At 44.7% G+C, this 24,970-nt stretch overlaps 1 long non-coding RNA gene across 1 annotated transcript in view; it reads right to left on the bottom strand.

Moving 5' to 3' along the window:
* Positions 1-396: 396 nt before the first annotated feature.
* LOC103661125 overlaps positions 397-24,970 on the bottom strand; it is a 41,644-nt gene continuing 17,070 nt past the window's right edge. Inside the window, exons 3-4 of the long non-coding RNA XR_005831774.1 lie at positions 880-945; positions 397-780 (exon numbers count right to left, since the gene is read on the bottom strand). This is a non-coding gene — a long non-coding RNA (uncharacterized LOC103661125). The remainder of the gene's footprint in view (positions 781-879; positions 946-24,970) is intronic.

Below are 24,970 nucleotides of genomic sequence, written 5' to 3'. Positions count from 1 at the left end.
CACATTTATAGACCTTCTCTCCTGTGTGGTCTCTCCAATGAATATGAAGTTCTGATATATGAAAGAAACCCTTGTCACACTTGTCACATTTATGGGGCTTCTCAGCAGTGTGAATTTTCTGATGCATAAAAAGATCTGCTCTCTCAGAGAAAAATTCCCTACACATGGGGCACTTGTAGATCATTTTTCCTATTTGGTATCGTGATTTAGAGGAAAAAATTTCTGTAAGACTACTATAGTTACAGGATTGCTATTTCATAGAGTCTCTTATTTGGCCATTCTGGCAGTTTATCTCAGGCTTGCTCTATTAGGTAGGTCTAAGGTTGGCCTAAGCTTCTCCCTGCCTGTCTTTCTATGGAAGATTTCTTCCTGCATAGTGCTCCTCACTCAGTATTATTATTGATCATAAAGTGACATTTACTTCCACATGAATTCTGTAACCCATTAACATGGAACTTTCCTTTAGATCCTGAGTTGTCAACATTCCAAGGGGCTCCCAAGGTGCAAACCTCTGCGTTTTTAAGCCCCTGGAATCTTCCTCTTGTAGAACAATCTCGTACTTCCCACTTCTAGAAAAAGGACTGCACAGTGTCCCCTGTGGTGGAGGGTGAGATATTGCTTGTTGGTCTCGATCCCCTGTAGTCTCCCCTTGAAGAGTCAGTAGGACATTCTGCCTCCTACACATCAGACAGGAGCCTTCCCAGGAAGCAAGCTCCTCGGGTTCCAGGTGTGCCAATCCTTCCTTCTGGGGATTCCCTACATGGGTCTCATTCCAGTCTCCTGTAACAGAAACATAATATATTGAAAATGCCTCTTTTCTAAAAATTGCTATTGGTTCCATAATTAATTTCATATAAACATGACAGCAGCAATACAGACCTTTCCTGATCTTGAGGAAGAAGCTCTCTTATCTTCCAGAGAGATGTATCTCTTGGATTTGCAGGTCTGAAGAAGAGAATTTGTAGATATCATGCTCCTGTTCATAGCCCAAGTATATAATCCACTTACAACCACTTATTGTTAATTATCTAAACAATATCAAGGGAATATTATTGAAAAAGAAAAGAAATCCTCAGAAGACCTAAATATGAGGAGCAGCTGTCCTGCATAAAGGAGCAAGAAGGAAAACTATCTCCGTTTTGAACTTTAGAAAGGTCAATGTTTGCTTTAGAACTAAAACATCCCATTTGAATAGGCTTCTGATCTATAGAAATAATAAATCTATGACACATTGGTATTAAATGTCATTCCCTTAATTGTCCTCAATGGTTTCCTGATATACTTAAAATAAAATCCAAACTCGAGTAAAAACCCAAGGCCCTGCATGACCCTTGCCTTCACTCTCCGCCCCACCTTGCTTTGTGCCTTCTCTGCTTCAGTTCCCAACACCCCAAATTAGTGCCTGAAATGCTTTCTTCCCAACCTGGCGTGTGGCTTCCTGTGTCAGCTGCCCCTTCCTTACCTGAAGAAAGTCCCTGGCTGAGATTATTTTAATTGATTTGATTTTGTTTGATTTCTTCAAAGCACAGAGAGCTCGTAATTATCTTATTGTTTCTTGGTTTTTGATACATCTCCTGTAGTAGGATGTAAATGCCATGAGGAAGAACTCTGTGTGTTGCTCACAGTTACATTCCAGTGAAGGAGAGATGTTCAATTAATGTTTTTTGAATGCATCTATAGAATATTTTATGACAACCTTTTTCCCCCAACAGACATATCCCACTTCATTCTGGTATAGAGGCACATTTCCCAGTGTCTTATTATCAGTCTTTTGACAACCAACAGGGGACAAAATATACAACAAATAGAATGATCAGGAAATAAAATAAATCCCAAAATATTCTATTTGAACTCTTGTGAGGTTTAGGACTTTAATAATCTTTTCATCTCCTGTATTCTATAATCAGTAACTGACACTTCAATTAATTAATTAAGTGAAATCAAGAGATCTTCTTAAAGTAACACTTTCAATAGTATGTTCTATACAAAGACAGGGCAATGAGCAAATGAGATTTCAACATTAAAGTGGCAAAATAAATTGGACTGCTTTTAAATGGAAGTGTTAGGATTACGAAATTGAACTAGATACCCAAATTTCAGCAAAAATATAGTCAGTGGCTAGAAAAATTATATATGCATTTATCCTTTGTTCTATAACTACACTTCTAGAGATCCATCCCAAGATACATTGGCAAAAATAGGAAGTGACTGATGTCCTAGGTTATTCACTGACGCAATATTTGTCATGGCAAAACTGCAGACAACCTAAGGCCTATCTGCAGGGGACTGGTCCAATCAACTCTAGTACTTCCTCACAATAAAATGCTACTTAGCTGTTCAAAAAAAAAAAAAAAAAGGGAAGGAGGAAGAACACTATGCACTGATATGGAGCAAACCCCAGTCATACTGTTTAGTAAACAAAGTATGACACAGAACAGCATATATACTATGCTAACTTTTGTGCAAAGCAGGGATATGAATGTGAATTACGTATTTGTTCACATAACGTGCACAAATTAACATGGAGGATAACACAAAACCGAATGTAAGCAATTATCTATGGGAGATGAAGGAGCAAAGGTGTAGTACAACTTTTCCGAATGTACCTTCTTATGTAGTTTTGGCTTTGGAAATATGTTTATATATATTCCAAAAATAAAATTAAATCAAAAAAAAGGAAAATGATACCTAAAATTTTAAACTAAATGAAGAGAATGAACTTAATTTTCAAGTTGGTAACATCCACAAAGGGCTTTTGAGTACCACATACTGAGTGTACATACTTAGAGACACATGCTGTTAACAAAAAAAAGCTGCAAAGGGGGCACCCGGGTGGCTCAAGTCAGTTAAGCGTCTGCCTTTGGCTCAGGTCATGATCTCAGGGTCCCGGGATGGAGCCCCACATTGGGCTCCCTGCTCAGCGGGGAGTCTACTTCTCCATCTGCCGCCCCCCCTCACCCCCTGGTTGTGCTCGTTCTCTCTCAATAAAATCTTTTTTAAAAAAAGCTGCAAAGAAATCAAACTTCTTTCAATAGTTTGTTAGTTATAACAACACTGGTGTGTTTATAAAGATTAAGCAAACAAGTAATTTTGTTAACGTTGTTAGGAACCAAGATTCACTGTAAGATAAACCAAACAAACATAAAATCAAAGTTAAGGAAAAAATCATCCAACATAAAATTTGATTTATCAGTTTGAATTCATGTCTTTTTTAGCTCAATCCACCAAAAAGACCTAGAAGCAATGACAACCAACAGCAAAACACCCTTCCCTTAAATACCCTTCTCCACCAAAAGACACAGGGATCCTTGGAGGCCTTGATTTCAAGGCCAGAGCAGCATTTTACAAAATGAGCCTGGGACATCTCGTTATTCCAGAAAGGAAGAGAGCAAAAGAATCATGCCAAAAGAACACCAATGCCAATTTATGAAGAGACTTCCATTGGCCAAAAATGGGACAACTGAGCATCAAAAGGAATAATGAATGCAATCTACTGAAACAAATTAAATATACAAAACTTCAGGAGTTCACAATGATTTCAGGGGTGAGGAATGGAGGTAGAGGGGAGCAGAGAGAGAAAGAGAGGGACAGACAGGCAGAGAGACAGAGATTCAAGGCACTGAACAAAACTGGAAATAACTAGACCACCAACTTTTTACCCTGAAAACTGGCAATTAAAAGGAAAGAACTGTGCCTCCATCCTACTTTTTCTTCTATGAGCTATCTTTTTTAAAAATTTTTTAAATTTTTTTATTTTATATATATTTTTAAAGATTTTATTTATTTATTTGACAGAGATAGAGAGAGCCAGCGAGAGAGGGAACACAAGCAGGGGGAGTGAAAGAGGAAGAAGCGGGCTCATAGCAGAGGAGCCTGATGTGGGGCTCGATCCCAGAACGCCGGGATCACGCCCTGAGCTGAAGGCAGACGCTTAACTGCTGTGCCACCAAGGCGCCCCGCTATCTTTTTTTTTTTTAAAGATTTATTTATTTATTTTAGAGTGAAAGCATGGTGGGGAGGGGCAGAGGGAGAGAGAGAATCTCAAGCAGACTCCCCATTTAGCACGGAGCCCAACACGGGGTTCAATCTCACGACCCTGAGATCACAATCTGATCCGAAATCAAGAGTCAGATGCTTAACTGACTGGGCTACCCATGTGCCCCTCTATGAACTATCTTTTGAGGTAATGCAACAACCCAGCTAGTAAATGTGTAACTCTAACGAGAAATAACTGACCATGACCAGGAACTTTTTTGCATTGTGAGGATCAGGCTGTCATCACCTAAACCCACTCACCAATCTTAGCATAACTCAAAAGAGGAGCAACCAGACCTGTGCGCCCGCAATACGATACAATAGGAAACACACCACCACTCTGAAATATTCTTGCCAAAAGATAGAACCAGAACCTAACTAAGACTCTAGACATTATTTTTATTTAAAGGAACAAGGAGGGATAGAAGAAATGCCAGGAAGCAAGCAGAAAAATATCAAAGTGTGAGCAAGTCCACAGGACAGCTGTCCATTGTTCCAACAAGTAAATGGCCTGGAAATGGGGAGTTGTGGGGGAGAGCTACTCTAGATTAAAGAGACTCAAGACCTAACAATCAAATGTAACATGAGAACCTTCTTTGGAATCTGATTCCAATAAACCAACTGCTGAAAGGAGACAAGTGAGGAAACATGATTAGGGATGGGGTATCACATTGTACAAGAAATGCAGCCAACTGTGTTAGGTGTGCGAACACCACTAGAGTCACGTAAACAAATGTCAGTGTTCTCAGAGACATATAGTGAAGTTTGCAGGAATGAAGTGACATGAGATGGGTCTGAGATGGGTCTTCAAATGCTTCAGAAAAAAATAAAGATAGTAAAAAAGGACAGTAAAACAAATGTGGCAAGAACATTGTCACTATTGAAGTCAGGTAATGAACACATAATGATGGATAAATGATAAACAAAATGTTGTACCTCTGTGTGTATCTGAAGTTTTGTATGATAAAAAAATTGGTTAATGCTAAGACATTCTTTTCCTGCTCCTCTTGCAACAACAAACTGACCCCAGAACCAGGTACACTGTACAGACATGAAACTGAACTAAACAAATATCATCTCCCAAATGGCTGACTTCTCAGGGAGCTCAACCCTGAGCACATGAAAGAATGTGCACAGCATTGCAGATGTCCCTGGAGAGAGAGGAGTCCATGGCTTCAGGGCAGGGACAAGTGGAGGACAAAGGCACAGTGCCACACTCCACCCTTCCTCCCTCACCAGCCAACCCAGACACTGCGTGGCTCTCCTCACTTGGAAAAGAAGCAGTGAGGGTCAGGGCACCCATCCAGACTGGCCTCGGGAGAGACTGACTCCGCTCAGAGGGCAAAAACTCCACCCCAAAGCTCAGGGACGTGAAATTCCCACATGAACTCCCACCAGAGTTTCCCTCAAGGAGGAATCAGTCACAATTCCTTCCAGGTAAAAATGCTCAGACATACCTGTAAGTCTTACCCCATGGTGGGGGTGGGGGATGGGGTAAGCTACATTTTATAGGAAAAAGAAAAAAAAGATAGAAAGTCCAGCCAATTTCCCACGTGACCAACCAAAGAACAACAGGACAAACAACAGTACAAAGGATCCCGCCATAAACTTTCCTAAACATCACCTGCCCCACTGCATCCATATGCATAAAGAAGACTGGAAAGCAAGGGGGCAGGTATGAGCTACAAAATCCTACAAATCCCAAATGCACACGTTCCCAAGATTCTCTCATTCAAGACATGTCTCATATCCAATGTTCCATAAGAGCTTTGAAGGGGACAGCCTGTAGGACACCCTTCTGACCTCAGGAGGAAGGAGCCTTGTCCTGAGGTCTCCTGACACTACACAGGGCAACATTCAGTCTTTCCACATGAGACCTCAGGAATGGGCCAGAAGTCTGGAGGTTCAACCAACAGTGGGGGAGGAACTGCTCAAACAGGAAGTTAGAGTTTGCTGAGAATTGAGAGAAAAACTGCTTAAATTTAGCCCATGAAATCCCCACCCTCCATGAAAAGGGGCCCTCCTTCTGTCCAATGGAATCTTTTACTCATCTAAACATTGGGACATGAAGGAATATCCAAATCAGTACTGCCCTCTCAGTACAGCTAAAAATGAGGGATCGGCAAATGAATACCTGATCCTGAGATGCAAAGAAGTAAAAAATGAGTCCTAAATACAGAAAAACTGTCTTGAGGGCATCGAAGCTCTGGGCGCTGGCACTGGGAAGGGCCATCTGGAGGCGGAGGTGCAGGATTCACAGCTGGGAGGACAGAGTTGTCACCCTTTGAGGACCGCTCAGAACAAGCGCTCCCCATTCTAGACTGGGAGGCAATGCTAACACTGAACCACAGCCTGAGGCTGTGGGAGACAAACAGGGTCCCTGCACTGGCCTTAATTTTCCCTGTAGGCACACATGCTTGTGGGGAAAGGAGCCCCGGAGCCCCCTCCAGTCACACCTGCAGGGGGCAAATGTCAAGAGGAAGGACAGAGTGAGGACACTGATTTTCTTCCCAAACTTCACCTTGAGTCTGATGTAGAATACAGGTAACAGTCCCTCAGCCCTGGAAGAAGCTCACGCTGTGCTGGAAGGAATGGATGTGGATTCTGAAAGAGAGATTATTTGAACATACTTCTGCATACACCTTTTACATATATTACTCTCTTTTACATGGCTGAACAAAAAATACTATTTTGTCTGAGAAAAAAGAGTGTACTAGTTTTTCATGAATTTTTCTTAAAATGATCCCATGGTTGTAAACGGGGAACTCAAAGTAGAAGGACCCAGTGTCCACAGGGCGAGTGTTGGAGAATAGAGATGCCAATGAGTGCAACACATGGACAGACAGCATCCCACAGGGACCCTTGGTGCCAAGATGACAGAAGGCATCAGAGGAATGCCAGCCATTCAACCACGGAGGGGGAGGTCAGGAAACCATGACCGATGCTCCAGAAGCTAGAGCATACTCTGTACAGGCTAGACATAAAATCAAGACTAATCACCCTGACTCAGCAGGAGAGAAAAATCCAGTTACTCTCCTACAGGAATAAGCAGCCAAAGCCTCAACATCAGACTTTGCATACACCTGTGAAGCCAGATGCCGCATAACGCCATAGAGTGCTATTCTGTGAGGCAGACTGTGACACGGGGACTACAAAGGGACACACACCTGGAACTGACCCCAGTGACAAAGAAGAGAAGATCACGCAGAGCCACTAAAACCTCCCAGCCAGGCTTATGAGGACATAAGCTTGCAGAAGGGCACACCAGTCGACCCCAGACCAGAGCCAGGGAGACTGAGGACCATGTCATGTTAGCACTGACGACAGAGAAGAAGTGGGGGCTGGTGAGGGAGGAGGTCTGGTGTGGGGATGGGACAGGGATGCCTTTGAAAGACTGGGGACTAAAAGATGCAGGGCAGCTGCTGTGTGAATGAAGTTCAAGCAAAGGAATGGAAAGGATTGAAAAGCATATTTCTATTTAGTCTTAGGCGAGTATATCACCTAACACAATTTTGCATCTGTTTCCTTTGTAAATAATCAAGATAATGTAGATGTACTAGTCTATCACAAAAAAAAAAAAAAAAAAAAAAAGGATGTTTTCTATGCTATCACTCAGTCAAAATGTGAAGGAGCATGCTTTGGAGACCCAAGGACAGACATCTGTATTATGTATTTTCTTCGTTTTTGAAATGCTAGCTCCCAAGTGCTCATATTATCAGTAAGATGCTGATACCCAATATGGACCTGGAGTTGCCCACAAAACCTCACTCAGGCAGTAGACTGGCTTCTCATGTAAACAAAGTAAAAGAGCACATGAAGCAAGAACAGCAGACGATGATGGGTTTGAACCTGGGTGAAGGGTACACAGGGATACATTTTATTATTTCCTCTACTTTTGAGTTTATGAGAAATTTCCCATAACAACAACAACAAAAAAACCCAAAACACCCAGTAAGCCTTTGCTTATGAGATCCCCATAATGAAGATGTGAAGTCATGAGAAAGAGACACACCAGCATTCTCAGTTGCAGAGCTAACGCGACTCTGCCGGCGGGGACACCACTAACCCACACACCCCAGGCACATCACTGCACGCAGAGGAGGAGGGGACGCCGGCATATAAACGTAGTAGCACCTGACCTGTCTCCGGGGAAACCCGATCATTTGACCACAACACCCTGTCCTTCCAGCCTTCTGACTCTGCTAATCCGACAGCATCTTTCCTTTGTTCCCAGAGGACCTCCAATCTGCTACTGGTTTTCTGTCCCACTAATCAGACCCTGTCTGCCTTTTCCTCCCACTTCCTTTCCTGGCGCAGACTCCGCAGCCCCACCCCTCTCACCAGTCACCCTCCTCTTGCATCACCATTCCACGGCCATACCTCAGCTCTGTTATCACCAATAACAGCACCACCATCTCCAAAATCCGTTCAAGCCACCCACTCTCTGACTACCTGGTGCTTCGTCCCCTGCCAGTTAACCGACCCCAGTAATCCTTCACCCACAGACTCACAAGCACTAAGCTTTCCATTTCTCCTGTCAGCCGCTCATTGTGAGAGCTCCTCTCCTGCGTTCCCTGCTAGCTCTCTTGTCGCCTTCTCCCTGTCACACCATTTTAATAACACTCTGACCTTCTTAAATCCAGTTCTCCACCTGTCCATGCAGGCACAGAAGCAGCTGAATGATCCCAGGTTTTACTGAATCCATGATGACAAAACTCAAATGGGAACCAGGCCTCCACAAACTCCTCTGAAAATGTGTATTTCACACTTCCCAGTATACCCAATTGCTGCTTCGCAATCGTAACAGCAATGTCCCTGGTACCCTCCTTTCTCTTCAAATCTCCTGTATCTCCTCCACCTCCCTCTCTTGGGGCTGGTAACGCACAATAACTGAGTGAGAAAACATCAGCACCCTGACGGCAGTGTCCTCACCCTCCCAGAGGCGATCTGGCAGCTGGCTGCACCTGCACCTACACTCCCCGCCATCCTCCCCCCACTTCCTGCAGGCAGGGCCCTGCTCCTCACAGGCCAGCCCTTCCATTGGTGTGCAGTCAGCACTTCCTGAGGCCTCTCCAAATTAAATCCTGCAATGATTCTCTTTGCCAGCAACAATTTTGTCCTACCTACTGGTCCATTCCCATACAAACATGTTCTAGATCTCCCTTCCTGAAACAAACTTCTTTAGATCCCATAGCCCCACCCCACCTATCAGCCAAAATACCCTCTCTCCCCCACAGCAAAACTTCTTGGGAGCTTCATGCTTCACATTCTCTCGATCAGGTTTCTGTCTCTACCCTCCCCTGAGAACCACTCTTATCCAGGTCACTGTGACCTCCTTATCGCCAAACCCAATGGGCACTGTCCTCGTTTACTAGATGGGATCATATGACACATTTTCTGTGGCTTGCATTGTGGCCCCTCACCAGCTGTCCTGCTGCCTCACTAGCCACTCCTTATTTCCTTTACTGGACACTCCTCCTTCTCCTCTGCTTGACTTCTAAAATGTTGGGGTGCTACAGGTCTCCAATGGAGGACCCTCTTCTTCCCAAGTCTATAACCTCTCTTCAGGTAATCTCACCCAGTCACACGGGCTAAAATGCCATCCTCATGTCAGCTCCCAAGTTCCACCTCCAGCCCAGGACTGCATCACAAACAGCACCCCCAAACCCAAGCCTTCAGCCTGCTCCCTCCTCACTTTCCCATCCCAGGCGTGTCCATGCAGAAAGCCCACCTCACTTCCTCTACCCTGCATCTGCCTCCCTCTGTGACTTCTGTCCACCTACCTGGCCTCATCTCTGCGGCCACGACAGCCACCCTGGCCAAGCTCAGACGAATTCCACAGCTGCTCAATCGGCCATCTCTCAGCTTCACTCCTGCGCCTCCACAAGCTGTCAACCCAATCTTTTAAAAATATGGATAAAACCATGCTACACCCCTGCTTCAACCCCCCACTGCTCTTTAAAGTGCGTGGTCCTTTCTCCAAGGCACACTCGGGACACCCAATCTCACCCCCACACCCTCTTGCACACCGCACACTGCACACCATCTCACTGGTCCCCTTTCCAGCCTTCAAACTCACCAAGCCTGTTCCCCCTCAATGCCTCAAATGCTCCCCTGCCCACGCATCTCCCTGACCCTCCAGGAGCTGGCATCCTCTCAGCAGTTAGGGCGTCTCAGAGGGCGGCACTCCATTAACCACTCTCGACTGATTCACCCCCTCCCTGCAGGCTCTCTCAGCACAGGGTTCTGCTGGCTTTGCTTCACCGTCCCTTACAGACAGCCACCTGAGCTAGTCTGTGTATTTAGGGATGCAGTTCCTTGTTTGTTGTCTTCCTCTCCCTGCCTCTTAAGTGCCAGCTCCCAACCAGCAAGAACCGCACAGAACCAGTGGATTTAGTGAGCATCGAAGACTCTTTCATCTGTCTTCCGTGGGACACCAAACAACAAATGTTTATCGAGTGCTGTGCCCTCAGCAGAGAGCATGAACACACCCAGCCCCTTCCTGTGTGGAAGTCACCATCCAGCAGGGAGGCAGACATCAAAGACATCCACAAGCAACGTAAAACCCAAACTATGCCAAGTACTACGAAGCAGCCCTCTGTGGTCAGGAGGGTCAGGGAAAACCACCCCAAAGCAGCAAGAGGTGGAGCTCAGATCTCTAGGAGACAGTTGACCACAACGGACTGTGGGAGGGAGTAAGGCCTGTATGAGAAGAGAGAAAGGGCCCCGAGGGGACACAGCGCATGGTGAGAATGGGGAAGATGGCGTAGGACAAGTCATGAGTCTTGATCTTTATTCTAACAGCAATGGAAAGCCACTGAAGTGGTTACTTTTTATACATTTTAAAATGGGAACATCACACTTGTGTTTTTATTTTTAATTTTTTAAAATATTTTATTTATTAGAGAGAGAGAGAGAGAGCACGAGAAGGGTGAAGAGCAGAGGGAAAAGCAGACCCCGCCGAGTGGGGAGCCTGACGCAGGGCTTGATCCCAGGGCTCCAGGATCATGCCCTGAGCTGAAGGCAGACGCTTAACCAACTGAGCCACCCAGGCACCCCCACACTTGTGATTTTAAATAGAAAACTGCAGTTAAAGTAGAGTTAACAGGTGAGTGGAAAGCAGGAGTACTTGGGGGTGAACATGCTAGAGATTACCTTAGTAGCCTAGGACAGGAAGAGTGGTAACCTGCACCAAAGCAGTGGTAGAGATAAAAAGAAGTGGGTGATTTTAAGGCATATTTAGGAGAGAAAAATCAGTCGGATTAGTGGACTGAACACAATAGGTGAGGGAAGAGGAAGTGCCAAGGATGACCCCTAGGTTTTCTGTTTGAATAACCAGGTGGAGGTGGAACCATTCATTAAGACAGGAAACACTAGGACAGACCTCAGTTTAGAGACTAAGAACATGACTTCAATTTCAGATATCTGTAATACCCAAGAACAGATGTCAAGGACAGTAGCTGGATGGAAGGAACTGGCACTCGGATAAGATGTCAGCACTCTATAAGATACAAATTTGTGAGCCATTAACGTGTAGAGGGTTAACTGAAGCAGAGGTTGGAACCTCGGGAGAAAGTGCCAGGTGAGAAGTGAAGAGGACCCTCTAACATTTTTTTTTTTTTTAAGATTTATTTATTTATTTAACAGAGACAGCCAGCGAGAGAGGGAACACAAGCAGGGGGAGCGGGAGAGGAAGAAGCAGGCTCCCAGCGGAGGAGCCCAATGTGGGGCTCGATCCCAGAACACCGGGATCACGCCCTGAGCCGAAGGCAGATGCTCAACGACTGCGCCACCCAGGCGCCCCAGGACCCTCTAACATTAAGAGGACACCCTGCATGATTCTACTTACAGAGTTCAAAACAGGCAAAGTTACTCTATGCTCTTAGGAACAGAGAGGGCAGAGGAGCTCTGACTGGAAAGGAGCACAGGGAGCTTGGGGGTCCTGGCCACATGGCTCCCTAAGCTGAGCGCTGGGTTACACAGGTGTGTTTACTTCAGAGCCATGAACATTTATCATGCTGTACCCTGCAGTTTGTGACTGTCTGTAGTTATGCTTCCGGGAAAAGTTCAGGGAAGAAACAGAAATGGGAAGAATTCCATTGAAAGGGAAAAGGAAAGTATGGGAGAAAAGACATCCTGGAAAGGCCCATGGAGAATCAGAGAATCCACCTGAGAGGGGCAAGGCCAGCCCTCCACTGTGGCAGAAGGAGTCGGCGCGTGGTGGGAGAGTACAGGAAGTTGCTCAGTGAGCAGGAAGCAAGGCCATCTGCAAAGGAGAGGGTAGTGGGTGCTTGGCAGTTTGGGAGCGCAGAGAGGGTCTCAAATGGTTGTGTGCAGGGAGGGAGAGTGGACTGACCAGAGAAACACGAGAGGTGGTCATGGGCTTGTCACTCAGGTGCTGTGTGAGGAATGCAGACAGATGAGTGTCTGCAGGACTGGGCTTCTGCCAAATGGGAATGATCAAAAGACAAAGTGGCTGTCTACCTGGAAGAAATCATTGCCTATTCCAATAGAAATTTCAGCCTTTGGATGCTGACAGGGAAAATCATAAAACTGCCAAGGTTTTCATGTCAACAACTTCAACTGAGCCTTGAGGGCTGCTGGAATACCTGTAGCCCTTCCCGCTTTCAGCCTGCCTCTGACTGCACCTCTCCCCTCACTCCCAGCAGACGGCCCCCCACACCACCCCTCAGGAAGAAGACAGAGCGCATCAGAGCACTCCTTCCTCTCCCACCACCAAAGCTCAAATGTACACACACTGTCCAGCTCCAGTTCTGTCTCCTTTTCCAGGGGCAGAAGTGCCCATGATCCTGCTCGTGGTGTGTCCCTACACCATTCCTCTCTGGACATCGACTGAGTTTTTCTTTTTTCATCTTGAATGCATTCTCTGAAATTCAGACTGCTGACTCAGGAAATCTAGTCATTTGAAGTCATAAAGTCAAGTGAAAATTACCTCTTTTCTTGTTTCTGAGAAAATACAACTACTCTGACTATAAGAAACTTAGAAAGTACTACCAGTCTTTCTAAAATTTTAGGGCCACAAGACTTCCTATAAAGCATGAAGTATAAATAATCCCACACTGTAGTAGCAGACCCTTTCATTTGTGGGTTAAATCTATTTCAGCAGAGATCAAATGAACTTCCCATCCAGAACTAGATCCGTCAGAACATGCAGGTTGTAGTTTTTTCCCTCAATGGGACAAGGGCACACACTTTCTGGGAAGGATAAAAACAAAAGATGAACAGGAAAGAAGATATGTCTATGCTTCCACGCTCACCCCAAAATAACCACCATCAACTGCAATGGGCTACAGAGGCCACGTGATTAATCTTCCTCACACGCATAAGTAAAGCAGGCAAGTGTGTCAGGGGGTCTGGAGAAGGCTCTCCAACAAAGATGATCAGCACTAGCTCAGATGATGATGCACTAGACCAGTAACTGTGAAATATAAGGAATCCAAATTAACTTCCAGGTCCCCGAATTACTGGGAAGTATTTTATAAGAACCCTGTGTTCCCAGTTCCCCTAATACATGTTGGCTCACGCCATGTTTAGTGTTTGATATGCAAGTGATTCTCCAAGGCCTACAAGAAAAGAGCTACTGTCCTGGATGCTGAACTCATAGATATAGGGTCAGAGCATGCATGCATACAGGCATACATTCTCTAAACATTTATTTAGTTCCCAGTATTTGTTGGGCACTGGGCTAAGCTCTAAAGAATCCTATGATGAACAAAACAGCCATGACTTTGCATTTGTGTGGTTTACAGTCTAGGAGGAGAAGGTGACAGGTCCAGTATCGAGTGACCCGTGCTATCACAGAGGCTCGCACCTATGGACACAGCTGCCTGAACAAGGGGCATCCTAACTAGTCTCAACATGACAAGGAAGACTTCTAGTAGACTCTTCTTCTAAACTAAGATCCAAAGGACAAACTGAGTTAGCCACAAAGAGTAGGAGGGCAGAGGGACTCAACCTAGGGAGTGGCAGGTGTCCAGAGACAGGATGACAAACCCTAACAAGTGAAAGTTCAGCATGTAGAAGGCAGAGGCGGGGCAAAAGCAGGAGTCACGTATCAACAGAGTCCTAAAGCAACAGAAACACTTTAAGTGCTAAGAATTTTTTTTTAAGGACTATTCTTGAGAAAACATAACTGTGACAGTTGCAAGACACCTGTGCAGTAATGGTCTTCCTATAAAGCTAGAACTCCATCTTAAGAAAAACAGGAAGGCAGGGGCACCTGGGTGGCTCAGTTAGTTAAGCATGCTGCCTTCAGCTCAGGTCACGATCCCAGGGTCCTGGGATCGAGCCCTGCATGGGGCTCTCTGCTCAGTGGGGAGCCTGCTTCTCCCTCTCCCTGCCGCTCCCCCTGCTTGCGCGTGCTCTCTCCTTTTCCCTCTCTGTCAAATAAATAAATTTTAAAAAAAGAAGAAAAGAAAAAAGAAAAACAGGAAGGCATGAGACTGCCAAGGTTCCTAAGAAAGAAGGAAGGATGGGATTCAGGCACAGACAAGGGGTGAAGCATGGTAAAGGCCCCAGTGGAGGTTGGAAAACCAAGTTCCACGAGGACATTAGCTCCTGAGTGGGCAGGTGTGCACTTGCATTTCTAGTAGGAGGTGAATCTGCCTCAGTCCTCCTCCTGGAAATGCTAGTTCAGTTTCTGGAACAGGGAACACTCTCTTCCAATGTGGTTTCCAAAAACTGTGTAAAGATTTAACTTGAAGTCCTCATTGCACTCAACATGTCTTTTCCCTTAGAAACCCACACTGTCTGAGTCTCCCTTCTACTGTAGCCCAGTCAAAAATCAACATCTTCTAATGTCAGCACTTGGTGCTGACATTCATTCCAGCATGAACTTGTCAATGTCAGGTTGGGATAACCAGAGCTTTGCAGAAGAAAGTATACTAGGTTGAACATGGTCTCCCAAAAATTCATGTCCACCTAGAACCTCAGGGTGTGACCTTATTTGGAAGTGGGGTTTTTGCAGATGTAATTAAGAGGAGGTCATACTGGATTGGGGTAGGCCCTGAATCCAATGACTGGTGTCTTTATAATAGAAACGAAAGAGAAATTCAGACAGATATACACAGGGGTTAGAAAGCAGTGTGAAGACAGGCAGAGATTAGAGAGATGTGCCTACAAGCCAAGCCAAGGATTGTTGGCAACCACCAGAAGCTAAAAGAGGCAAGGATTCTTCCCTAGAGCCTTCAGAGGGCGTACAACCCTGTTGATACCCTGCTGACACCTTGATGTCAGACTTCTGGCTTCCAGAATAGAATAAATTTCTGTTGTTTTAAGTGCCCCAGTTTGTGGCACACAGTTATAGCCACAGGAAGCTACAGCCTAGGAAACCACTAGTTCTGGAAACTAACACAAGGACACAGAATGCTTTCGATAACATCTTCCCCTCCACTGATCTCTGTCAGGCCCTACATACACACAATGGGCCTTTGTTTATTCTTTCGGGATGTTGAATGGGGCAGGCTTATTTCACACTGATCCAAACCCTTTTCACTCAGTAAAAACCTGGAGTCATTTCACCTTTGCTCACTTTAGAAGAATACAGATTACATATTTCATTTACATTCTTTTACTCAAGAGACTACATTTCACAAAACAATCTTAATTTTTCCTTTCCTTCCCAATAGTTTCCTCTTTTTTTCAACTTCAATCCATAAATGGTACATTCAGCCTTCACCTCCCACCGAAAGTCTCACACGTATGCGTACACACACATACCCCTGGTGGGTAGCATGGTAAAGGAGAGTGAGCATAGATTTAACAGCAGACCAGCCCAAGATGAAATGTAGCCTGTATCTGCTGTGAGCTCCATGGCCTCAAGAAGAGCTTTAAGCCATTCTTAGCTCTACCAAATTATGGTTTGTGTATGATGAGAAAGGATACTTTCTTAGAATAAAATTTTAAAGTCCAAAATCAAAGGGAAGTGGGCAGCAATGGAAAAGTATGTTCTATCTGTAAAGAAGAGAAAATTTAGTCAAGGAAGACTTTCTAGTTGAAGCATAGCTTCTGCTGTGGCCAACCAGTTGCAGGAACCTCTCCTCCGTGCTGGGCCAGTGAGGGAACATGGCCCATTCCTGTACAACCAAGACAAAGCCTGCCTGTGTGTCATGGACTGGAACAGTCTGGGGTGCCCCACAGTATGTGCACGCAAGACTTCCACTCACTTGGCCATGCCGCTTCCCTTCCCACAGCAATGATGTTCTCAACATCTCCCTAAATCACCATAAACCCTGTCAAAGAATCACCCAGCAGAGAAGCCTTAATACTATGTGTCCTCTAAGGGGCCGAGAGTATGAAACAGCTCCAGTCTCACCCACAAGGCCTGATCATCAGAAAATATTTTAAAAGGAAAAAAGATTCTACTTTTCTTCTACATATATCAAATGATGAAAACCTACCATCAACTCAGCAATTTGTTCTTGAGAGCATTCTACCTCCGAGATCTTTTTTTTTTTTTTTTTTTAAGATTTTATTTATTTACTCGACAGAGATAGAGACAGCCAGTGAGAGAGGGAACACAAGCAGGGGGAGTGGGAGGGGAAGAAGCAGGCTCACAGCGGAGGAGCCCGATGTGGGGCTCGATCCCACAACGTGGGGATCACGCCCTGAGCCGAAGGCAGACGCTTAACCGCCGTGCCACCCAGGCGCCCCACTACCTCCGAGATCTTGAATCCCCAAACACCTCAGCTCTCTTCATCCACACACGTTCTTCCCAACTTCCACCACTCCTTAAAATGCTCAGCTCACTTAAAGCCACCTTTTACCCCAAGAAGCAGCAATATCTGCCAACTTCTGTTGTATTACAAAATACACACTTTGCAGCTTTTCCACTTACTAATAATCTGACTTTAAACAAGTTACCTAAGCCTAAGACTCAATTTCCTCAAATACAAAGAGAAATAATACTTCTACCTCTGTCTCTTAGGGTCACTACAAAAATGAAATAAGACAATGCACAGGTCAAGGCTCAGTAAATACTATCTTTTTTCTTTCCTCAATCTGCCTGCCTGCTAAACACAGGGAGTTTGCACTGCTAACTGGGGGCGGCTTCAGGAATTCACACTGAACACAGTCACGTAATCACCTCCCAGCTGCCACCCCTTTCCAAACCGCACTGTCGCTTCCTGTTAGGGTTACCTCTCCCTCCTAAGCAGCACTGATGGGTCAATAAATCTGGGCGCTCCATCCTCCCACTGTGAAACCCCAGTCCCCAGGACTCCCCATCACTATTCAGCAGTCAAGGTGCAAGCAGCAGACCTAAGCTCGCCTCAGACCTTCTCTTCTAGAGCCCTGAGGAGTAAAGAATGGAGCTCTTTCACATGGCCCAGTGATGGTGCCCAGGACAGATGTTCAAGCAGTTCCTACTGCCATGACCCTCTAGGGCTACCGGGCTCTTCCGTCTTGCCTTCAATTCTGTAATCCCTTCTTACCTTGAATTAGCCAGAGCCCTTCTCTGCTGCTGGTTAACAAGCAACCCTAACTGACAAAGGGTTCTAAACAGCTACCACCAATCTGCACCCACCTCAGTTCTCCCTCTCCAAAGCTTAAAGTGACTGGGATTAACATTCGCATCATAAAGTAACTGCGTGTGGAAAAGGCAAATTGGCTCTGGAAACTTGATTTCAAAAAGGGATCCACAGACCAGCATTACCAGCCTGGGACCTGGTCAGAAATGCAGAATCTCAGGTCCCTCCCCAGACCTACTTACTCAGAAACTGCATTTTAGCAAGATCCCCAGGGGATTCTAACCTGAGATTCTAACACACAGTAAAGCTTGTGAAGGAGTGATCCAGAGGATCAATGTAGTTCTTCCAAGTGCCTGGTCAATGTTTCAATCTCAATGTGAAAACGTTCTTTGTAAACTGTAAGAAAACAGAAACACCCTACTTGACTTCTAACTCTTCACAACAGAGGACAGGGCTGACTTGACTTTTTTTTTTTTTAAGATTTTATTTATTTATTCGACAGAGATAGAGACAGCCAGCGAGAGAGGGAACACAAGCAGGGGGAGTGGGAGAGGAAGAAGCAGGCTCATAGCGGAGGAACCTGATGTGGGACTCGATCCCATAACGCCGGGATCACGCCCTGAGCCGAAGGCAGACGCCTAACCGCTGTGCCACCCAGGCGCCCCGGGGCTGACTTGACTTCTAACTCTTCACAACAGAGGACAGGGCTTGGCAGTATTACATGTGGTTAAATAGACAGGGGGCCCACAGATCACTGCTCAAATCCTATTCCTATCACTACAAATCCTATTCCTATCACTATGAGTGTGGCCTTAGACCATTTCCTAAACTACCTGAGCACCAGCTTCCTGTCTGTAAAATGGGTCTGTACTACCTACTACTTGGATCACTGGATATGCAAATAGCCCAATGTCATCACTGCCCTTCACCATAACAGATATTCTTCATCTCCCTAGTTATGCTCCCAGGTCAAATGGTTCCTAACTATATGAGCTCAGCATCCTCTGACCTAGATCCTTGCTTTCAACATGCTTCTCACGATCTGTAATCATCATCTCTGTTGATTAACGTCTGTCTAGACATGAGCTCCATGAAGGCAGAAACTGGGTCCATTCTGCTCACCATTGAGTCACAAGCATATAGCATTATGGTGATCTCACAGGATACAGCCAAATGTTGTTGAAGAATAAATAATCCAGGTGAGTGTCCTATTAAATGGCTCCAGGTTTTATTTAGACTCCTGAGTTGGGGAAAATGCTAAGAATATTGGCTATAGAATGACAAATTCTTTTCCCTAAAATTCCTCTTTTACCCAATTTCCTAGCTCAGAATAAGCTGGGTGTGCTGTGGTATCCATCTCTTTCGTGCTCCCTCTCTATCCCTGACCTCTCTTTCCTTCCATCCACAGAAATTTTTTAAGTGTATTCTAAATTATGTTTATCCACACACATCCTTCACATTGTTTCCTTACTCAAACCAGGTCTGAGGCTCTTCATAAAACATGCTAAGAGCCCAACACCTGGCCTGGTTCATCTTAAGCAAAACTGTACTCCAACAATGGCATGATGTCAAACACCTTCAGGGATCAGGCAGGTAATATAAACATAGGCAGTTGTCTGCTTTGAGACATCAGGGCCTAGTGGGCCCGTCCTGGCTACTCTCCCTTAAAGACATTCAAATTCCTACAAATAAGACATCAATAGGCTGCAATCAGGCCAACAGCCACAAGTTGAGTCCCTTGCAAAAACAAAAAGCAAAAAAACTAACTTGTGAGCATGGGATACTGAACAATTTGCCCAACCTTTTCAAAAAAGTAATCTCAGTTCTTTCCAGTTATTGTCCTAGACCAATAGTTCTTAAAAAATATTTTCTGAAGACTCTTCAGGGTTCCAAAACCCTTACAAAATAAGATCAAAATGATTTTCAGAATAATACTAAGACACTGTTTGTTTTTTTCACTGGGTTGAGATTTGTGCTAAGGATGTAAAAGCATTTGTTGGTAAAACTACATATTCCTTGGCTCCTCACATGAAATCCTCAGAGAGACCAAACAGTGCTAGAAGTCAATTGTATTCTTCATCTCTATGGACTCAGAGTTTAAAAAAAAAAAAAAAAAAAAAAAAGCTTCACTTAGGAATACCCTTGAAAAAGCAATAAAAATTATTAATTTCATTAAATCTAGTCCCATTTACTATACTTATATTAAATATGTTGTTTATTATATTTGTATTAATACATATAAGCATATTTTTAAACTTCTATTTATCATATCATATTTAAAATGGGAAATACACCAGGTTGCATAGCGAAGTACAACGGCCGCCTAAGGAAAAGCACTTGCATAACTGAATGCAACTTCAACTAGACTTTTTCTTGACAAAACATCATTTTTTACTCAAAAGAATGATTGACACACTGATTATGCAGATTCAGATGTTGGGTAGACATTTCAGATAACAGGAAATCATTAATGGTATGTCGCCAATGGTCAAATCCAAACTTTCAAGTGAACTCTATAGCTTTCCAATATTTGAAGACTTTTGCATTGAGACTGACAGTGATCCTAAAAAGCGTGATTTTTTTTTTTTTAAAGATTTTATTTATTTATTTGACAGAGAGACAGCCAGCCAGATAGGGAACACAAGCAGGGGGAGTGGGAGAGGAAGAAGCAGGCTTCCAGTGGAGGAGCCTGATGTGGGGCTCGATCCCGTAACGCCGGGATCACGCCCTGAGCCGAAGGCAGACGCTTAACGACCGCGCTACCCAGGCGCCCCAAGCGTGATTTTTTTTTATCTTACATATACTGAAATGTGTGAGCATTTGCAAGATCTGTGTAACTTAGTGAATCAATATTTTCCAAATGACCAATGTGTGACTTAATAAAATCATCACAGGTAAAAGATCTGTCCAAAGTACAAGGGAGACCAATGGATTTTACTCTACTAGAGTACAAAAAGTTCACTGATATGGTTTCAGATTGATGTTGCAACTAACCTTTACAAACCGACCCCTTGTCAAGTTTTAGTAGTGTACACAAATGAACTCACAATTATCTGGAAAGGCTACAAAAAATCCCTTTTCCAACTATGTTATCTGTGTGAGGTCAGATGTCTTCAGCTACTTCAACCAAAACAACAGACTCAAAGGGTCTGAATACAGAAGGAGATGCCTTCAAGTTAAGCCTCATTATTAAGGACATTTGTAAAAATATAAACATTGCCACTCCTCCCACTACATGCTTTTTGTTTTGTTTTGTTTTTTTTTAGACAATAGATGTTTTTCATAAAAATGTCATCTGTGTTAACGCATAAAGGGTTTATCATTATTTTTAAATAAATATTTTTGAAAAATTTTAGTTTTCGTTTCTATTTATAGTAAATATCAATGCCTGTAACCCACGTCAACAGAAAGCTCTTTGGGGTCCTTAGGAACACTTTTTGAAGCGTAAAAGGATCCAGAGGCCAAAAGGAAGTTGAGATTCCACATTAAACATTTTTATTTTAAAGCCTGAAAATACACGAACAAATGGTAAGATGAACACTTACTTGTGTTAGTAATTTCCATCACCGGCCACTGTTATTACCGAAGTAAGAAAAATGCCCCCCACGTTCCTCCACAGTAATTCCAAAGTCAAGTTTTACACAAGAGAACTAAAAGATGAACACCACAGGAAACAAACTCTACCCAGAGAGGCGTTTTATAAAGGATTCAGAAATTATCCCATTAGACAGCAATCCACTAATGTGTTCTTGTAAGACCTTCATTTCCAGGTCCAAAGCCGTGCGATTCTATCATCTTGTTCACCCTGGACATAATGGATGCCCCGGTTCATGGACAGAGAACATGGGACATGTTCCCAGCTTGGTTAGGAACTCCTCGTCCTCACGAATTATCAGGAAGTGCCAGAAATCAACTCAATCAGATATTAATTTGGCAGTGGTACAACTCCAAGGGAAGGGATAGCTCTGCTTAACCTTTTTCTACAGGCTTTGGCACACAAAACGTAGGTGGAAAGGCCATTTAGGTCCCTGGTGCCTGCATGCTGCCAAGTAACAGGAATAAGAGATTATTTGTTCTGTTCAAGGCCAGAGATCTGGGTACACGACAGAAGCAGTACCTACCTCCTCCCTAATCTCCACTATACCTTCCAGAAATTCTGGTCTAAAACACACATTAACAGGCTATAGAAAGACTTAGATACTCAAGCCACACACACAGACCCAGTCCATTTCCTTTCCTTAGCTATCTTAGAATAACTTATTTCCATCAGTCACTGAGAACTCATTCATTGGGACTGTGGAATGCCAAACCCATTCTATTTAGCTTTACCACCACCATCAGTCCTGGAAGAGAAGATACCAGCGGCCTGGAAGACACCCATTCTGGCCGCCCAGGGCAGGCTCATGGTCCCAAAGAGGACCTTCATATTTTCCACACTTTTTCTAGTACCCCACTGTTCCAGATACTGGAGTTCTTTTTCCTCATTACAGTCCCTCTGCTTGGGCCCTGAGCCTCCTTGATGGTAACAGGTCACCAGTGAAGCCCCACCTTGTAAGGTGCTAGCCCTCTCACCTGGGAGGCTTCATAAAGCCTCTGAAGAACAATCCACCTGGTTTCCCCAAGCACTCTAAAGCAGTCACTGAGGCCTCTGGCTGGTCTACTCCTCGTACTCCTTCATCTGCCCTAGCTGACAACACCCCAGAAGGCCCAACTGCCAGGACACTTTTCTGAGATGTGCTTCTCCCTCTGAGAAGTGAACACAGGCTTCCTCAACTTCCTGGGCTAACTTCATTAACCAGAAGTTATAGGAGTCAAAGCTGAGAGGGGAATTTGACTTATAACAGTCACCTCTAAATCCTGGGTCTAAATCTCTTGTAGCCGAACACTTCCACATCAGAATGCCCGGTCTCAGAACATATTCCAGGTTTCTTTTCACCCAAAGGCCTATTCAGATACTTATGTATGGCATCTAGTCGCTGGAGTACCATGCACTTCTGAAAACTGGAATGACCTCAAAGCAGGATCCTCAAATAGTCCATCAGTCTGTGGCCATTGGCTGCCATTCGTGTAACATCTTAGTAACATGCCTGACTAGTATTCAAATGCCCCTCTACCTGCTGCTCAAGGAGCAGGTAGCATCTCCTGAATACACTACTGGTGATCACTGATCTCAATAATTTATGGGATAATTTCCCCCCAAAGACACTGAGGTCAACTTTTTAAGTTGGTCAAAGACAGTTCTGCTTCTCCTCAGGATTTGCCAACTAAACTTACATCAGCCAAGGTCTATGCTTTTCCTTTCTAGAATGAGGTCAAACTTTGTTATAGAAAGCCTTATTGACTGGTAGAATTTATGTCACTTCTGATGCCCTTCTCTCCATTTCCCTGACACCAGCTGGCTAGAAAAGACTCCAGTCCAGTGTGACTCCTGAGCACTAAGAGAACCCCGGACAATGACCCCTTCGGCCCCTCACCCCGCATCTCCTGAGAAGGCCACCTCGTCCCTACCCTTGGTGACTTTCCCTACTTAAGCAAGGGCCCCAAGTACGTCAGCTCCTCACTTCCTTTTTCCCCTTCTCTCCTCACCCCTTATTTCTGCCCACACTCGACAAGCCCCACATGTCAAAAGTCTGAGGTTCCCTGACCTCTCCCTCACAAAGTTCAATGGCTAATGATGTGGGCTCTCTATCTTAATGAGATACAGGGAAGAGAACTGTTTCCACTTTGTCCCCCAGACAACTGCTTTTCATCTGACTTGGCCTAATGACTCCTAATGGAGAAAAGATAAAAGACAAAAGAAGCCACCTGTGGTTTTTCTTTAACTGTAAAGGACCACAAAGGCTATAAAATTAGGTTCAGAGAAGGGCAACATAGAATAAACGATGCCAGATTTTCTTCTGAAAAGGGTAACTACATGTGTCCTTAAGACGTTAAAGGAAGACACAGGTATGCATTCCTAGCTTTCTTCCAGTCAAGTCCTCCCACAAAAATGGCCTATGGAATGACACAGCTGGGTGGAGGCCCTGGCTCTAGCCCTTGCTAGGGGATCATGTCTGATCCCAGACTGATCTGTAAAAATATGGATAATAATGTCTACAACGCTTTGCTGTGATAATTAAAGAAGATAATAAATGTGAAAGCACCTATCAGAGTACCCACAGCATAGCTGAGGCTAAATAAATATGAGTTTCCTGATCTCCCTCATTTTCATTAGCACAGGACATAACCATCCCTGCCAAGAGCACCACCTCACAGGCAGGGGCTTCCTGAGGATAGAGAGCTGCCTCCCTGTAAATAGGGCTCCTCCTCTGTTCATAGCAGAGCGCTGCTTTCTTACCTCCACGTCTGTCTTCTGTACCTCCCAGTTTCTGCCTCGCAGCTCTTCTCTCTTGACCCTCGATTCATAGGACTGTTTTAAAATGCATCTGACTTCAATGACATTTTCTCACAGCGTGGACATACTACTTTTTTCCTGCTCTTCAATTCTGCACACAGAAACTCTGCACACAGAAACGCTGGAGAATGGGACAGAATGTGACTCTCTCCTGTGCTGGCCCCTATGGGAATACCACATAGAAGGCACTCGTTTATCTTATCCATCTAGTCAATGTGTAACATATACATGCATTAGGAATCATAATGGTTTGGTGGGTAGAACACTGGACTTGCAAGTCCGAAGTTCAAATTCTTGATGTGACACTAAATGGCAGCGTTACCATAAGTCTTTTGGCCTCATCGGCCTCAGTTTACTCATTGGTGAAGTGTTAGGCCATGCAGGTGCTCCCTCTCACTGTCAAATCACAGGGGTTACGTGCCACCCTCAGGAAGGAGCACCACCAGTGGGGGCACTGCAAGAAAGTGCTATCTTTCCAGGACGCAACGAGGACACCTACAGAGAGTCAAAGCACTCTAAGTCCCACAGAATGTAAGCGAATGGACTCCTGCCTGACTCATCTGCCTCTCCCTGCCCCTCTCCCTTTGACTGCTTCTCTTGGATCTGTCTTCCTCAAGGGAGCGGTCTCTCACAGCTGGCCCCAGGGACAGCTCTGGCTCGGAGGGCAAGCAACAGCTGCACAGGAGCAGGAAAGTAAGCATGGAAGGCTCAGGTAAGATAAGCCCAAATGCTTGGTGAAAATGACTCTATGAAACTTGCTTCCACCCTGTACTGTTGGGAGTAGTAAGACCCAAAGCGACAAAATCCATGTCCAGGCCCTGGAGAAAAAGAAAGAGGGACTGGAAAGCTCAAGCCACCCTCAGGTAAAGGCAAGGAAATGCCTGAAGGCCACACAGGGCCCAGCCGGGGTAACTAAAGGAAGGACAAAGACACACACTGGACCAGGAGGCTGCAAAAGAAATGAAACGTGGGTTTCAGCGGGGCTGTCCCCAGTGACACCTGGATTGGAAGTGTCACTGTAGTTTGGCAATCAAAATGTTAGGGATTTGGAATT

This window comes from Ursus maritimus, unplaced genomic scaffold (assembly GCF_017311325.1).
Source record: "Ursus maritimus isolate PB19 unplaced genomic scaffold, ASM1731132v1 scaffold_33, whole genome shotgun sequence".
Classification (NCBI taxonomy): Eukaryota; Metazoa; Chordata; class Mammalia; order Carnivora; family Ursidae; genus Ursus; species Ursus maritimus.
Note: the sequence above shows the minus strand (reverse complement) of the source record. Positions and strands in the feature narration are given on the sequence as shown.